A 5,621-nucleotide genomic window follows, 5' to 3' on the forward strand; every position below is an offset into this window, starting at 1 on the left:
TAAAGAGTAAATGCTTTCACAGTTAAGCAAGAGAGGGAACTTTGATTCCCAAGATAGCCTTTGAGCTAAGTTTTGAGCAATTATCTCAAACCATAGAAAGAAGTTATGTTTTTAAACATAAGAGCTAGTATTATATTTTGGGAGTAGCATTTAGCACCGATATGGGGAAGTGTTCAGACAACTCCCAGCCCCCATAAACCATGTAGCATTCATGGGTAGAAAAGGGTCATACTTTTTAGATGATTCCTTAATTCTTTTTAGCATAGACTAGTGGATCCACTTAGTAGTCAGGTTCTATACCCCTAGCAAGGTACCCTGGCAGTGTGAGGCAAGATGTTGTATCATCACATAGCTCTTAAGTAATGGTTGTCGGTTAGAGAAACTCCCACAGAAGTATTTTGTATTCTTATATACACAGAGTTAATTGTATTTTTATATATATTCAGAGTTTTCATTGTATCCTTGCATACACACAGAGTTACTATTGTATTTCTAAATACACAGAGTTATTGTCCATGTTTTAAAGCTTTTCTTTATACTACATTTATTATACTACTTTATATTGAAATGAGTTAAGTTGAGATGAGTTGAGACCAAGTTTGTTCTTTCAGTTCCCCTTTCAAGCTTCTGTCTTGTTTAAGTATACCTCTTGCATGCTTGTACATTCAATGTACTGATGCCATTTGGCCTGCATCATTTTATGATGCAAATACAGGTGATTAGGATCATCATCCAGCGCCTCGTTGATCTAGTCGAGCACTCAGAGTCAGTTGGTGAGCCTCCTTGCTTTCCGAAGGAACCCTTTGATTATGTTTTGTTTATTACTTTCGTTATTTCAGTTTTTAGTATGATCGGGGGTATTGTCCTGACATCCCTCTTAGTATCTAGAGGCTTCATAGACAATTAGATATGAGTTTTTTAGTCTTGATATTTCAATTGTTTGATTTAAAGACTTGAGTTTCCATTTTGGCTAAGTTGAATGTTATTTTCTAAACATTCTCAATTTATCTATTTAGACAGTTTATTTAAGATTGTATTTAAGTACATTTTCTGTGAGTAAGTCTTCTACTGAGAGTCTAGCAAAGCAAAGGGTTCGCTTGGGGCCAGCAATGGTTCTCGAGTGCCAGTCCCACCCAGGGTATAGGCTCGAGGAATGACAAACTTGGTATCAGAGTTCAAGAGTCCTAGAGAGTCTATGAAGTCGTGTCTATAGAATACTTGTTATCGTTGTGAAGCGCGCCACATCTATAATTAGAAGGCTGCAACATTTAGGAACCATCTCACTTCTTTTAGATTCATTTCGTGCGATAGAGTTAATCTCTATAAAGTTTCTTTCTAACTCGTGCTTGAACGTGTCCTTCAGATCATGCCTCCACGAAGAGCTGTCAGAGGTCGTCCCGCTAGAAGGAATGTTGAACCACAGGAACAATGGGTACCTACTGCACCAGAAGTGCAACCCCAATGAGAGGTCACCAATGTTGAATTCCATGAAGCTATCTGGATGTTAAGTCAAGTTGTGACCAATCAAGTTGGACAGAGAGAGAATCGACAGGAAGAGGTTGATACTTCAAGGATCCATGAATTCTTAAGGATGAATCCTCCGAGCTTCACTGGTTCAAGCATCACTGAGGATCTGGAGAACTTCATTGAGGAGCTTCAGAAGGTTTATGAGATCATGCAGGTCACCAATGCTGAGAGAGTGGAATTAGTTGCATACCAACTAAAGGGTGTCGCTAAATCTGTTTTGATCAATGGAAGAAGAATCAAGTTGAGGGTGCACCATTTGTGATTTGGGCTTGTTTTGAGGAGGCCTTCTTGGGGCGTTTCTATCCCAGAGAACTGAGAGAATTAAATGCACAAGAGTTTCTCACTCTTAAGCAGGATTCTTTGAGCATTCACGAGTACAGTCTGAAGTTCACCCAACTTTCACTCTATGCTCCAGAGATGGTTGTTGACATGAGGAGCATGATGAGTTTATTCGTTGATAGGTTGTCTCACTTGTCAAGCAAGGAAGGCAAGACAGTTATGCTGATAGGGGATATGGACATAGCAACGCTAATGATCCATGTGCAACAAATTGAGGAGGACAAGCCGAGGGATAGAGAAGAGTTTAAGAATAAGAGGGCTAAGATATCAGGGAATGAGTCTGGGCAGCAGAAGAATAATGCCAAGTGGTCATCCTTCCAACAGAAACAAAAGGGACATGTTCCATCATCTGCTAGTGCACCTGCACCAAGGAATAAAAGTGAGTACAATAGTCAGAATTCATAGGGTTTCAGAGCTAGACCTGCCCATTCTCAAGGTAGTATGGTACAAGGGGGTAGTAAGCCTCCTGCATGTGCTAAGTGTGGTAGGAACCACTCAGGGATGTGTCATGATGGCTCCACTGGTTGCTTCAATTGTGGTCAGAATGGTCATTTTATGAGAGAGTGTCCTAAAAACATGTAGGGTAACACTAATGGGGGGAAATAAAACCCAATTTTATTCAATTGCTCCACCAAACAGAGCTGCATCTAGAGGAGATACTTCAGGGTCAGGCGGAGGATCAAACAATCTTTATGCTATCACTAGTCGCCAAGAGCAAGAGGACTCGCCAGATGTTGTCACTGGTATGATCCAAGTCTTTAACTTTAATGTTTATGCTTTATTAGATCCAAGAGTGAGTTTATCCTTTGTAACTCCTTATGTTCCGATGAATTTTGATGTCCTTCCTGAGAAATTTATTGAGCCCTTCAGTGTTTCTACACATGTTGGTTAGTCTATTTTAGCAGAGAGAGTCTATCGTGATTGTACCATTTCCGTCAATCACAAGAGCATCATGGATGATTTAGTTGAGTTCAACATGGTAGATTTTGATGTCATTCTTGGTATGGACTAGCTTCATGCCTATTATGCCTCAGTTGATTGTAGAACTCGAGTTGTCAAGTGCCAGTTTCCTAATGAGCCAGTTATAGAGTGGAAGAGTACATCAATGCCTAAGGGTCATTTTATTTTGTACCGTAAGGCGAGAAAGTGAGTTTCCAAGGGGTGTGTCTATCACTTAGTCCGAGTTAATGACTTTAGTGTTGAGATACCTCTTATTCGTCAATTCCAATAGTAAAAGAGTTTCCAGAAGTCTTTCCAGATGATCTTCCCGGAGTCCCTCCTAAGAGAGAAATAGAGTTCGGTATAGATATTCTTCTTGATACTTGTCCTATATCTATCCCTTCATATAGAATGGCACTAGTAGAGTTAAAAGAGTTAAAAGAGCAGTTGAAAGATCTCTTAGAGAAAGGTATTATTCAACCAAGTGTCTCACCTTGGGGCGCTCCGGTCTTGTTTGTGAGGAAAAAGGATGGTTCTCTTAGAATGTGTATAGATTACTGTCAGTTGAACAAGGTTACTATCAAGAATAAGTATCCTCTTACGAGAATTGATGATCTCTTCGATCAACTTCAGGGTGCAACTTGTTTCTCTAAGATAGACCTCAGATCTGACTACCATCAGTTAAGAGTAAGGGAATGTGATATTCCAAGGACAACTTTCAGGACCCGTTATGGTCATTATGAGTTTCTGGTCAGGTCGTTCGGTTTAACTAATGCACTTGCAACATTCATGGACATTATGAATAGAGTATTCAAGCCTTATTTAGATATGTTTGTTATCGTATTCATTGATGACATACTAATCTCGAGGAATGAGGAAGATCATGCTAGCCATCTAAGAATAGTTCTCCAAACTCTAAAGTATAGAGAGTTGTATGCCAAGTTCTCTAAGTGTGAGTTTTGGCTGGAGTCTGTGGCATTCTTAGGCCACATTATTTCCGGTGATGGAATTAAATTTGACACTCAGAAAATAGAGGCAGTGCAGAATTGGCCTAGACCCATATCTCCAACTAATATTAGGAATTTCTTGGGGTTGGCTGGATATTATAGAAGGTTCGTAGAGGGGTTCTCATATATTTCGTCCCCTTTGACCAAGTTGACTCAAAAGATAGTTAAGTTTCAATGGTCTGAAGCTTGTGAGAAAAGCTTTCAGGAATTGAAAAAAATGATTGACTACTGCCCCAGTATTGACCTTACCAGAAGGTACGCAAGGCTTTGTTGTATATTGTGATACATCCAGAGTTGGTTTGGGTTGTGTGTTGATGCAAAATGGTAAAGTTATAACTTAGGCCTCCAGACAGTTGAAGGTTCACGAAAAGAATTACCCAACCCATGATCTAGAGTTGGCTGCCGTAGTATTTGCTTTGAAAATATGGCGTCACTATCTTTATGGTCTTCATGTGGATGTGTTCACCGATCACAAGAGTCTTCAGTATGTGTTTAGTCAGAAAGAGCTTAATCTCAGACAGAGAAGGTGGTTAGAGTTACTCAAAGATTATGACATGAGTGTTCTTTATCGCCTAGGTAAGGCTAATGTTGTTGTTCATGCCTTGAGTAGATTGTCTATTGGTAGCACCTCCCATTTTGAGGAAGATAAGAAAGAGTTAGCAAAAGATGTGCATAGACTTGCACGATTAGGAGTTCGACTAATGGATTCACAGAATGAGGAGTAGTGGTGTTGAATGGGGCTGAATCATCGTTAGTGTAAGAAGTGAAAGAAAAGCAAGACCAAGATCATACTTTGCTTGAATTGAAGGCAAATGTTCATAAGCAAAAAGTAAAGGCTTTTGAACAACGGGGAGATAGCGTATGGAGGTACCAAGGTAGGTTATGTGTACCAAGGGTGGATGAACTCCAAGGAGGCTCATGGAGGAAGCTCATAGCTCCATATATTCTATACATCCGGGTTCTACAAAGATGTATTGTGACTTGATAGAGGTATATTGGTGGAATGGTATGAAGAAAGGTATTGTTGAGTTAGTTGCTAAATGCCCGAATTGTCAACAAGTTAAAGTAGAGCACCAAAGGCTCGATGGTATGGCTCAGAATATAGAACTTCCGGAATAGAAGTGGGAGATGATCAATATTGATTTCATCACAGGTTTACCAAGATCTCGCAGGCAACATGATTCTATTTGGGTGATTATTGATAGAATGACAAAATCAGCCCACCAGAGGATTATGCTAAGTTATACATTCTAGTAAGACTTCATGGAGTACCAGTTTCGATTATATCAGATAGAGGTGCACAATTTACTACACAGTTCTGGAAATCTTTTCAGAAAGGTTTGGGTTCAAAGGTGAACTTGAGTACTGCTTTTTATCCTCAGACAGATGGTCAAGAAGAGTGCACTATCCAGACTTTAGAAGATATGTTGAGAGCTTGTGTGATTGATTTCAAGGGTAATTGGGATGATCACTTACCTCTCATTGAGTTTGCTTATAACAATAATTACCACTCTAGCATCCAAAGGGCTCCTTATGAAGCTCTTTATGAGAGATCGAGAAGATGCAAATCTCCTATTGGATGGTTTGAAGTTGGTGAAGTTGGGTTGATAGGACTAGACTTAGTTCATCAAGCTATGGAAAAAGTGAAAGTTATTCAAGAGAGGTTGAAAACAGCGCAGTGTCATCAGAAATCCTACACTAATATTAGGAGAAGGGAGTTAAAAGTTTGAAGTAGATGATTGGGTATACTTGAAAGTTTCACCCATGAAGGGTGTTATGAGATTTTGTAAGAATGAGAAGCTTAGTCCC

Source organism: Solanum tuberosum, unplaced genomic scaffold (genome assembly GCF_000226075.1).
Source record: "Solanum tuberosum cultivar DM 1-3 516 R44 unplaced genomic scaffold, SolTub_3.0 scf00287, whole genome shotgun sequence".
Classification (NCBI taxonomy): Eukaryota; Viridiplantae; Streptophyta; class Magnoliopsida; order Solanales; family Solanaceae; genus Solanum; species Solanum tuberosum.